Raw genomic sequence first — 12,500 nt, 5'->3', positions numbered from 1 at the left:
CGGGGCCCGGGGAGGCTCTCCCCAGCCTGGCTAGGTTTCGGAAGGTGGGACCGGGCCCGGGGCTTGAGCTCCGGCCGGCTGGCCCCGGGGTGCGCGAGCTCCCCGTCCCGCCGGCCACCAGAGGGTCCGGGCACTGGGGACGGGGCTCCACCGGGGCCCGGGGAGGCTCTCCCCAGCCTGGCTAGGGTTCAGAAGGTGGGACCGGGCCCGGGGCTTGAACTCCATCTGGCCAGGCCCCGAGGGTGCTGGAGCCCCCTGTCCCGCAGGCCACCAGAGGGTCCGGGCGCTGGGGACGGGGCTCCACCGGGGCCCGGGGAGGCTCTCCCCAGCCTGGCTAGGGTTCGGAAGGTGGGACCGGACCCGGGGCTTGAACTCCATCTGGCCAGGCCCCGAGGGTGCTGGTACCCCTCCGTCCTGCAATCCGGCCGGGGATCCGGGGTGCCCAGGACGTAGGGTCCACCGGGGCCCGGGGAGGCTCTCCCCAGCCTGGCTAGGGTTCGGAAGGTGGGACCGGACCCGGGGCTTGAACTCCATCTGGCCAGGCCCCGAGGGTGCTGGAGCCCCCTGTCCCGCAGGCCACCAGTGGGTCCGTGCGCTGGGGACGGGGCTCCACCGGTTCCCGGGGAGGCTCTCCCCAGCCTGGCTAGGGTTCGGAAGGTGGGACCGGACCCGGGGCTTGAATTCCATCTGGCCAGGCCCCGAGGGTGCTGGAGCCCCCTGTCCCGCAGGCCACCAGTGGGTCCGTGCGCTGGGGACGGGGCTCCACCGGTTCCCGGGGAGGCTCTCCCCAGCCTGGCTAGGGTTCGGAAGGTGGGACCGGACCCGGGGCTTGAATTCCATCTGGCCAGGCCCCGAGGGTGCTGGAGCCCCCTGTCCCGCAGGCCACCAGTGGGTCCGTGCGCTGGGGACGGGGCTCCACCGGTTCCCGGGGAGGCTCTCCCCAGCCTGGCTAGGGTTCGGAAGGTGGGACCGGACCCGGGGCTTGAACTCCATCTGGCCAGGCCCCGAGGGTGCTGGTACCCCTCCGTCCAGCAATCCGGCCGGGGGTCCGGGGCGCCCGGGACGGAGGGTCCACCGGGGGCCCAGGGGAGGCTCTCCCCGGCCCGGCATAGGGTTTGGAAAGCCGGGACTGGGGCCGGGGACCGGGCCCGGGGCTTGAGCCCCGTCCGGCAGGGCCCAGTGGTGCGGGAATCCCCCCTCCGTCCTGCAAGCCGGCCGGGGGTCGGAGGTACCCGGGACGGAGGGTCCATCAGGGCCCGGGGAGGCCTGAAGCCCCGGAGCCCTGCAGCCCCAGAGACCTGCAGCTCTGCAGCCCCCGGAACCCTGCAGCCCCAGAGCTCTGCAGCTCCGGGGCAGGCAGATTGGCGTCCTTTTGGTCCCGGCCATCTGGTCGCCCCTCTCGCCTCGGCCATCTGGTCGCCCTGGAAGTCATGATGAGGTGCCATTCGCCTCCCGGATCCCAGCGAGGGCTCCAGGAGGTCGGGTACTTTCGCGCCTTGGGTCCCCTCTGTCACCTTGTGTGCACAGATTGCAAGAAAGTCAGGTAATTTCCCTCCGGATTACTAGGGGGCAGGGTATGCCCGGACACCCCTCCAAGGCTGGTGGTTCTCTGCTAGGGGGACCAGATGGGCTATGCCTGGGTAACACCTCCCTAGGCCACCCGGGGCTTCCTTCCTCCAGGCCAACGGCTTGTCAAATTGCCCAGGACGGGCTCCATGGCTCTTGGGCAGTCGTCCCCCGGGTCTCCAGGCCGATGGCATGTCAAAGTGCCCAGGACGGGCTCCATGCGTCCCGGGCAGTCGTCCCCCGGATCTCCAGGCCGACGGCATGTCAAAGTGCCCAGGACGGGCTCCATGCGTCCCGGGCAGTCGTCCCCCGGGTCTCCAGGCCGACGGCATGTCAAAGTGCCCAGGACGGGCTCCATGCGTCCCGGGCAGTCGTCCCCCGGATCTCCAGGCCGACGGCATGTCAAAGTGCCCAGGACGGGCTCCATGCGTCCCGGGCAGTCGTCCCCCGGGTCTCCAGGCCGACGGCATGTCAAAGTGCCCAGGACGGGCTCCATGCGTCCCGGGCAGTCGTCCCCCGGGTCTCCAGGCCGACGGCATGTCAAAATGTCCAGGACGGGCTCCATGCGTCCCGGGCAGTCGTCCCCCGGGTCTCCAGGCCGACGGCATGTCAAAGTGCCCAGGTTGGGCTCCATGCGTCCCGGGCAGTTGTCCCCCGGGTCTCCAGGCCGATGGCATGTCAAAGTGCCCAGGACGGGCTCCATGCGTCCCGGGCAGTCGTCCCCCCGGGCATCCGCCGCTCCCTTCTCCGGGCCGACGGCAGGTCAGATTGCCCAGGACGGGCTCCATGGGTCCCGGGCAGTCCTCCCCTGGGTGTCCGGCGCTCCCTTCTCCGGGCCGACGGCATGTCAAAGTGCCCAGGACGGGCTCCATGCGTCCCGGGCAGTCGTCCCCCGGGTCTACAGGCCGACGGCATGTCAAAATGTCCAGGACGGGCTCCATGCGTCCCGGGCAGTCGTCCCCCGGGTCTCCAGGCCAACGGCATGTCAAAATGTCCAGGACGGGCTCCATGCGTCCCAGGCAGTCGTCCCCCGGGTCTCCAGGCCGACGGCATGTCAAAGTGCCCAGGACGGGCTCCATGCGTCCCGGGCAGTCGTCGTCCCGGGCGTCCGGGCCTGGGAGCTCCGGTGGTCCTCACCGTGCCTGAGGCCCAGCCGGGGTCCCCGAGCCCTGCCCGGCGTGGGCAGGCAGCAGCCCTACCACGAAGGCTCGGGGTGGGAAGCAGGGAGTCCTTTCGTTCCCGGCCACCTGGTTGCACCTTTCCCCTCGGCCATCTGGTCGCACGCAATGCTATCCAAAAGGGCGACCAGATGGCCAAACCTCCCTGGAAGTCCCTATGAGGTGCCATTTGCCTCCCCGATCCCAGCGAGGGCTCCAGGAGGTCGGGTACTTTTACGCCTTGGGTCCCCTCTGTCAACTCGTGTGCACAGATTACAAGAAAGGGGGGTAATTTTCCTCCGGATTACTAGGGGTAAGGGTATGCCCGGACACCCCTGCAAGGCTGGTGGTTCTCTGCCAGGGGGACCAGATGGGCTATGCCTGGGTAACAACACCCGGGGCTTCCCTCCTCCAGGCCAACGGCATGTCAAAGTGCCCAGGACGGGCTCCATGCGTCCCGGGCAGTCGTCCCCCGGGTCTCCAGGCCAACGGCATGAGCGAGTGCCCAGGTCGGGCTCCATGCGCCCCGGGCAGTCGTCCCCCGGGTCTCCAGGCCAACGGCATGAGCGAGTGTCCAGGTCGGGCTCCATGCTTCCCGGGCAGTCGTCCCCCGGGTCTCAAGGCCGATGGCATGTCAAAGTGCCCAGGATGGGCTCCATGCGTCCCGGGCATTCCTCCCCCCCGGGCGTCCGTCGCTCCCTTCTCCGGGCCGACGGCAGGTCAGATTGCCCAGGACGGGCTCCATGGGTCCCGGGCATTCCTCCGCTGGGTGTCCGGCTCTCCCTTCCCCGGGCCAACGGCTTGTCAGAGTGCCCAGGATGGGCTCCACGGGCCCCGGACGTCCGGGGCTCCCTTCCCCGTGCCAACGGCATGCCAGAGTGCCCAGGACGGGCTCCACGAGTCCCCGGCGTCCGGGGCTCCCTTCCCCGGGACACCGGCTTGTCAGAGTGCCCATGACGGGCTCCACGGGTCCCGGGTATCTGGGACTCCCTTCCCTGGGCCAACGGCATGCCGTAGTTCCCAGGACAGGCTCCACGGGTCCCGGGCGTCCGGGGCTCCCTTCCCCGGTCCGACGGCTTGTCAGAGTGCCCAGGACGGGCTCCACGGCTCCCGGGCGTCCGGGGTTCCCTTCCCCGGGTCAGCGGCATGTCAGAGTGCCCAGGACGAGTTCCACGGGTCCCGGGCAGTCCTCCCCCGGGCGTCCGGGGCTCCCTTCCCCGGGCCGTCGGCAGGTCAGAGTGCCCAGGACGGGCTCCATGGGTCCCGGGCAGTCCTCCCCCCGGGCGTCCGGGGCTCCCTTCCCCGGGCAGACGGCAGGTCAGAGTGCCCAGGACGGGCTCCACGGGTCCCGGGCAGTCCTCCCCCCGGGCGTCCGGCGCTCCCTTCTCCAGGCCGATGGCAGGTCAGAGTGACCAGGACGGGCTCCACGGGTCCCGGGCAGTCCTCTCCCGGGCGTACGTGGTTGTCCGACAGATTCGGGCAGATGTGCTTTTACGAACCGGATCGGAGTCGGCCCAAATAATAATAATAATAATAATAATAATCCACATTTGTAAGGCGCACAATCGCCCGTAAGGGTCTCTAGGCGCTAGGGGCCGTTGGGAAGATTAAGCAAGCTATTGCCCAGAGTCACATGGTGCTGGGCTAATCTGCCGCCGGTGCCGGGGATCGAACCCTGATCTCTGGGATGCTCGAGGGTTACTACGCGCTCTACAAAAACCTTAAATAAAAAAATCTCCAGATTCCGGAGTCAGCCGCCCTAGCCGCGGCGCCAGCTATTTCCCAGAGTCACCTGGTGCTGGGCTAATCTGCCGCCGGTGCCGGGGATCGAACCGTGATCTCCAGATTCCGGAGTCAGCCTCCCTAGCCGCGGCGCCAGCTATTTCCCAGAGTCACGTGGTGCTGGGCTAATCTGCGGCCGGTGCCGGGGATCGAACCCTGATCTCTGGGATGCTCGAGGGTTACTACGCGCTCTACAAAAACCTTAAATAAAAAAAATCTCCAGATTCCGGAGTCAGCCGCCCTAGCCGCGGCGCCAGCTATTTCCCAGAGTCACCTGGTGCTGGGCTAATCTGCCGCCGGTGCCGGGGATCGAACCGTGATCCCCAGATGGGGATATCCCAAAAATCTGGCATGGATACGGCCCGCCAGGACAGGTTTGGGCACCCCTGATATAGAGGCAGTCAACGCGAAATCTGCTGGGTTCGATTCCGATCCGTGTCAGAAGGACCGTAGGGCTTGGGAGTCCGTACAACAGGGGTGCCCAAACCTGTCCTGGCGGGCCGTATCCATGCCAGATTTTTGGGATATCCCCATCTGGTGATCACGGTTCGATCCCCGGCGCCGGCGGCAGATCAGAGTGCCCAGGACGGGGTCCATGTGACCCGGGCAGTCCTATCCCCTGGGTGTACGTGGTTGTCCGACATGTCGGTCGTATTTGCTTTTACGTACCGGATCGGAATCGGCCCCCATAAAATCGTACGTAAAGTATATAGCAAATCAACCTGAAATCTGCTGGGTCAGAAAGGGCTCGATTCCGATCCGTGTCGGAAGGTTAGGAGTCCGTACGAATTTGTCGGGACGGCATGGCAGAGTGCCCGGGATGGGCTCCATGGCTCTTGGGCAGTCGTCCCCCGGGCGTCCGGGGCTCCATCCAGGCCGACGGCATGGCAGAGTGCCCGGGACGGGCTCCATGCGTCCCGGGCATTCGTCCCCCGGGCGTCCGGGGCTCCATCCAGGCCGGCGGCAAGGCAGTGTGCCCGGGTCGGGCTCCATGCGTCCCGGGCATTCGTCCCCCGGGCGCCTGAAACTGCTGGGTCAGAGAGGGCTCGATTCCGATCCGTGTCGTAAGGTTAGGAGTCCGTACGAATTTGTCGGGACGGCATGGCAGAGTGCCCGGGACGGGCTCCATGCGTCCCGGGCATTCGTCCCCCGGGCGTCCGGGGCTACATCCAGGCTGACGGTATGGCAGAGTGCCCGGGTCGGGCTCCATGGTTTTCACGGTGGTCCTCCCCAGGGTGTCGGGGCGCTCCAGGCCGAAGGCATGGAAAAGTGCCCAGGACGGGCTCCATGCGTCCCGGGCATTTGTCCCCCGGGCGTCCGGGGCTCCATCCAGGCCGACGGCATGGCAGAGTGCCCGGGTCGGGCTCCATGGCTTTCACGGTGGTCCTCCCCTGGGTGTCTGGGGGCTCCAGGCCGAAGGCATGGAAAAGTGCCCAGGACGGGCTCCATGCGTCCCGGGCACGGGCACGGGGACGGGGACAGGGTCGGGAGAGTCCAGGCGGCTTCACTTCCGTGTCCAGCCATCTGATCGACCAGATTCCCTCGGCCATCTGGTCGCCCGGATCCCCTCGGGCATCTGGTCGCCCGCAACGCTTTCCTATGGGGCGACCAGATGGCCGAACTTCCCTGGAAGTCCCGATGAGGTGCCATTCGCCGCCCGGATCCCAGCGAGGGCTCCAGGAGGTTGGGTACATCCGCGCCTTGGGTCCCCTCTGTCACCTCGCGTGCACAGATTACAAGAAAAGGGGGTAATTTTCCTCCGGATTACTAGGGAGAAGGGTACGCCCGGACACCCCTCCGAGGCTGGTGGTTCTCTGCCATGGGGACCAGATGGGCTATGCCTGGGCAACACCTCCCTAGGCCACCCGGGGCTTCCTTCCTCCAGGCCAACTGCATGTCAAATTGCCCAGGACGGGCTCCATGGCTCCTGGGCAGTCGTCCCCCGGGCGTCCGGGGCTCCATCCAGGCTGACGGCATTGAAAAGTGCCCAGGACGGGCTCCATGCGTCCCGGGCATTCGTCCCCTGGGCGTCCGGGGCTCCATCTAGGCTGACGGTATGGCAGAGTGCCCGGGTCGGGCTCCATGGTTTTCACGGTGGTCCTCCCCTGGGTGTCTGGGGGCTCCAGGCCGAAGGCATGGAAAAGTGCCCAGGACGGGCTCCATGCGTCCCGGGCATTCGTCCCCCGGGCGTCCGGGGCACCCATCTCCATGAGGCCAACGGCATTGGCAAAGTACCCAGGACGGGCTCCATGTGTCCCGGGCAGACCTCCCCCCGGGCGTCCGGGGCTCCCACCTCCAGGCCGACGGAATGTCAAAGTACCCAGGACGGGCTCCATGGGTCCCGGGCAGCTTCCCCCGGGGCGTCCGGGGCACCCACCTCCAGGCCGACGGCATGTCAAAGTACCCAGGACGGGCTCCACGGGTCCCGGGCATTCCTCCCCCAGGTCGTCCGGGCCCTAGAGCTCCGGTGGTCCAACCTGCGCCTGAGGCCCAGCCGGGGTCCAAGAGCCCTGCCTTGCGTGGGCAGGCAGTCAGGAACCCTACCGCGAAGGCTTGGGATGGATGGGGAGCTGGGAGTCCTTTCGATCCCGGCCCTCTGGTCGCCCGCGATGCTTTCCAATGGGGCGACCAGATGGCCGGGCTTCCCTGGAAGTCCCGATGAGGTGCCATTCGGCTCCTGGATCCCAGCTAGGGCTCCATGAGGTCGGGTTCTTTTACGCCTTGGGTCCCCTCTGTCACCTCGCGTGCACGGATTGCAAGAAAGGGGGGTAATTTCCCTCCGGATTACTAGGGGCAGGGTACGCCCGGACACCTCTCCAGGGCTGGTGGTTCTCTGCCCGGGGGACCAGATGAGATATGCCTGGGCAACACCTCCCCCGGGCGTCTGGGGGCTCCATTCTCCGGGCCAACGGCATGGCTCAATGCCCAGGACGGGCTCCACGTGTCCCGGACAGACCTCCCCTGGGCGTCCGGGGCACCCATCTCCATGAGGCCAACGGGATGGCAAAGTACCCGGGAAGGGCTCCACGGGTCCCGGGCAGCCTTCCCCCGGGCGTCCGGGGCTCCCACCTTTAGGCCGACGGCATGTCACACTGCCCAGGACGGGCTCCATGGGCCCCGGACAGACCTCCCCCGGGCGTCCGGGGCACCCATCTCCAGGAGGCCAACGGGACGGCAAAGTACCCGGGACGGGCTCCACGGGTCCCGGGCAGCCTTCCCCCGGGCGTCCGGGGCTCCCACCTTTAGGCCGACGGCATGTCACACTGCCCAGGACGGGCTCCATGGGCCCTGGACAGACCTCCCCCGGGCGTCCGGGGCACCCATCTCCAGGAAGCCAACGGGATGGCAAAGTACCCGGGAAGGGCTCCACGGGTCCCGGGCAGCATTCCCCCGGGCGTCCGGGGCTCCGACCTCCAGGCCGACGGCATGTCACAGTGCCCAGGACGGGCTCCATGGGCCCCGGACAGCCCTCCCCCCGGGCGTTCGGGGCACATATCTCCAGGAGGCCAACGGCGTTGCAAAGTACCCGGAAAGGACTCCACGGGTACCGGGCAGTCCTCCCCCGGGCGTCCGGGGCACCCATCTCCATGAGGCAAACGGCATTGGCAAAGTACCCGGGAGGGGCTCCACGGGTCCCGGGCAGGCCTCCCCCGGGCGTCCAGGGCACCCACCTCCAGGCCGACGGCATGTAAAAGTGCCCAGGACGGGCTCCATGGGTCCCGGGCAGCCCACCCCCGGGCATCTGGGGCACCCATCTCCAGGAGGCCAACGGCGTTGCAAAGTACCCGGGAAGGGCTCCACGGGTACCGGGCAGTCCTCCCCCGGGCGTCCGGGGGCTCCCTTCTCCAGGCCGACGGCATGGTTCAATGCCCAGGACGGGACGTCAAGTGGCCAGGACGGGCTCCATGCGTCCCGGGCATTCGTCCCGGGACGGGGACGGGGTGGGGAAGAGTCCAGGCGGCTTCACCTCCATGCCCAGCCATCTGGTCGCCCGGATTCCCTCGGCCATCTGGTCGCCCGGATCCCCTCGGGCATCTGGTCGCCCGCAACGCTTTCCTATGGGGGGGACCAGATGGCCGAACTTCCCTGGAAGTCTTAATGAGGTGCCATTCGCCTCCCGGATCCCAGCGAGGGCTCCATGAGGTCGGGTTCTTTCACGCCTTGGGTCCCCTCTGTCACCTCGCGTGCACAGATTGCAAGAAAGGGGGGTAATTTGCCTCCGGATTACTATGTGGCAGGGTATGCCCGGACACCCCTCCAGGGTTGGTGGTTCTCTGCCATGGGGACCAGATGGGATATGCCTGGGCAACACCTCCCTAGGCCACCCGGAGCTTCCTTCCTCCAGGCCAACTGCATGTCAAATTGCCCAGGACGGGCTCCATGGCTCTTGGGCAGTCGTCCCCCGGGCGTCCGGTGCTCCATCCAGGCCGACGGCATGGCAGAGTGCCCGGGACAGGCTCCATGCATCCCGGGCCTTCGCCCCCCCCGGGCGTCCGGGGCTCCATCCAGGCTGACGGCATGGCAGAGTGCCCGGGACGGGCTCCACGGGCCCCAGGCGTCTGGGGCTCCCTTCCCCGGGCCAGCGGCATGTCAGAGTGCCCAGGACGGGCTCCACGGGCCCCGGTCATCCGGGGCACCCTTCCCCGGGCCAGCGGCATGTCAGAGTGCCCAGGACCAGTTCCACGGGTCCCGGGCAGTCCTCCCCCGGGCGTCCGGGGCTCCCTTCCCCGGGCCAAAGCATTTCAGAGTGCCCAGGACGGGCTCCACGGGTTCCGGGCGTCCAGGTCTCCCTTCCCCGGGCCAACGGCTTGTCAGAGTGCCCAGGACGGGCTCCACGGGCCCCGGGCGTCCGGGGCACCCTTCCCCGGGCCAGCGGCATGTCAGAGTGCCCAGGACGAGTTCCACGGGTCCCGGGCAGTCCTCCCCCCCGGGTGTCCGGGGCTCCCTTCCCCGGGCCAAAGCATTTCAGAGTGCCCAGGACGGGCTCCACGGGTCCCGGACGTCTGGGGCTCCCTTCCCCGGGCCAACGGCATACAGGAGTGCCCAGGACGGGCTCCACGGGTCCCGGATGTCCGGGGCTCCCTTCCCCGGGCCAACGGCATACAGGAGTGCCCAGGACGGGCTCCACAGGTCCCGGTCGTCTGGGGCTCCCTTCCCCGGGCCAACGGCTTGTCAGAGTGCCAAGGACGGGCTCCACGGGTCCCGGTCGTCTGGGGTCCCTCCCCCGGGCCAACAGCAGGTCAGAGTGCCCAGGACGGGCTCCACGGGTCCCGGGCAGCCCACCCCCCGGGCGTTCGGGGCACCCATCTCCAGGAGGCCAACGGCGTTGCAAAGTACCCGGGAAGGGCTCCACGGGTACCGGGCAGTCCTCCCCCGGGCGTCCGGGGCTCCCTTCTCCAGGCCAACGGCATGGTTCAATGACCAGGACGGGCTCCATGTGTCCCAGACAGACCTCCCCTGGGCGTCCGGGGCACCCATCTCCAGGCCAACGGCATGGCTCAATGCCCAGGACGGGCTCCATGGGTCCGGGGAGGCGTCCCATGCGCCTCCGGGCTTGGGAGCCCCGGCTGGGTCCAGGGGCCCGGGCGGGCCCCGGGTGGGGTGCTCCGGCCCTGGTCCCTGTCTTCCAGCCTACCGCACTGCCAAGGGCCTAGGAATGGGTTCCGTTGTTCCCGGGGAGCCTCCCCTTGCTTGGCTGGGTTCAGGAGCAGTGGCTAGGGCCCCTGAGGGCCCGGGGAGGGCGGCCTCCCCACCCCGGGCTCTGTCCTTGGTCCTGCTGCGTGGCAGGGTGCCCGGGACGGGGTCCGGAGGGACCGGGGAGGCGTCCCATGCACCTCCGGGCTTGGGAGCCCCGGCTGCGTCCAGGGGCCCGGCCGGGCCCCGGGTCGGGTGCTCCGGCCCTGGGCCCTGTCTCCCAGCCTGCCGCACTGCCAAGGGCCCGGGAAGGGGTTCCGATGTGCCCGGGGAGCCTCCCCTTGCTTGCCTGGGTTCAGGAGCAGTGGCTAGGGCCCCTGAGGGCCCGGGGAGGGCGGCCTCCCCACCCCGGGCTCTGTCCTTGGTCCTGCTGCGTGGCAGGGTACCCGGGACGGGGTCCGGAGGGACCGGGGAGGCGTCCCATGCGCCTCCGGGCTAGGGAGCCCCGGCTGGGTCCAGGGGCCCGGGCGGGCCCCGGGTCGGGTGCTCCGGCCCTGGGCCCTGTCTCCCAGCCTGCCGCACGGCCAAGGGCCCGGGAAGGGGTTCCGATGTGCCCGGGGAGCCTCCCCTTGCTTGGCTGGGTTCAGGAGCAGTGGCTAGGGCCCCTGAGGGCCCGGGGAGGGCGGCCTCCCCACCCCGGGCTCTGTCCTTGGTCCTGCTGCGTGGCAGGGTGCCCGGGACGGGGTCCGGAGGGACCGGGGAGGCGTCCCATGCGCCTCCGGGCTTGGGAGCCCCGGCTGGGTCCAGGGGCCCGGGCGGGCCCCGGGTCGGGTGCTCCGGCCCTGGGCCCTGTCTCCCAGCCTGCCGCACGGCCAAGGGCCCGGGAAGGGGTTCCGATGTGCCCGGGGAGCCTCCCCTTGCTTGGCTGGGTTCAGGAGCAGTGGCTAGGGCCCCTGAGGGCCCGGGGAGGGCGGCCTCCCCACCCCGGGCTCTGTCCTTGGTCCTGCTGCGTGGCAGGGTGCCCGGGACGGGGTCCGGAGGGACCGGGGAGGCGTCCCATGCGCCTCCAGGCTTGGGAGCCCCGGCTGGGTCCAGGGGCCCGGGCGGGCCCCGGGTCGGGTGCTCAGGCCCTGGGCCCTGTCTCCCAGCCTGCCGCACTGCCAAGGGCCCGGAAAGGGGTTCCGATGTGCCCGGGGAGCCTCCCCTTGCTTGTCTGTGTTCAGGAGCTCCATCCGGGGCCCCTGAGTGCCCCGGGGAGGGTGGCCTCCCCACCCCGGGCTCCGTCCTGGGTCCTGCCGTGGGGCAGGGTGCCCGGGACGGGGTCCGGCGGGCCCGGGGATGCTTCCCCTGTGCCTCCGGGCCTGGGAGCCCCGGCTGGGTCCAGGGGCCCGGTCGGGGCCCCGGGTCGGGCGCTCCGGCCCTGGGCCCGGTCCCCCGGGCTGCCGCTCCACCCAGGGCCCAGGACAGGGGTCCGTCGGTCCCTTGCAGGCCTCCCCTGCTTGTCAAGGTGTAAGCGGGCCCCGGGTTGGAGGGCCCGCCGGCCCCTGGCAGCCTCCATGGCTGTGGCCCGGCTGGGGCCCCGGGCCTCCGGCCCGCCATGCCCCGGGCGCCCGCTCCCTCCTTCGTGGGGGCACGGGGCGACCGGATGGCGTCCCTTTCGTGCCCGGCCATCTGGTCGCCCGGATCCCCTCGGCCATCTGGTCTCCCGGATCCCCTCGGCCATCTGGTCTCCAGGATCCCCTCGGCCATCTGGTCTCCCGGATCGCCTCGGCCATCTGGTCGCCCGCAATTCTTTCCAATGGGGGCGACCAGATGGCCGAACTTCCCTGGAAGTCCCGATGAGGTGCCATTTGCCTCCCGGATCCCAGCGAGGGCTCCAGGAGGTCGGGTACTTTCGCGCCTTGGGTCCCCTCTGTCACCTCTAGTGCACGGATTACAAGAAAGGGGGGTAATTTTCCTCCGGATTACTAGGGAGAGGGTCAGTCAGACCTCCGTGTGGTCTGGCGATTCTGAATCAGGGGAAGGCAGGACCCGGGCCCTCCCGCCGGGGCCCCCAGGGGCCTGGGTACGCACCTGCTGCTTAGCCCCCTTGCCGATGGGCCTTTTCCTCCGAGTTTGCTCAGGCAGGCCCCCGCGAGGTCTGGCCATGCCGAGACGGGGCCAGGCAGCACCCGGGCCCGCCCGCCGGGGCCCCCAGGGGCCCGGGAATGCACCTGCCTCTCAGCCCTTTCCCGATGGTCCTTTTTCTCCGAGTTTTTTTCCACAGTCTGACCTCCGATAGGTCCGGCGGTTCCGAATCAGGGGAAGGCAGGACCCGGGCCCGCCCGCCGGGGCCCCCAGGGGCCCGGGTACGCACCTGCC

The sequence above is a fragment of the Lissotriton helveticus genome, chromosome 11, assembly GCF_964261635.1.
Source record: "Lissotriton helveticus chromosome 11, aLisHel1.1, whole genome shotgun sequence".
Lineage (NCBI taxonomy): Eukaryota > Metazoa > Chordata > Amphibia > Caudata > Salamandridae > Lissotriton > Lissotriton helveticus.
Note: the sequence above shows the minus strand (reverse complement) of the source record.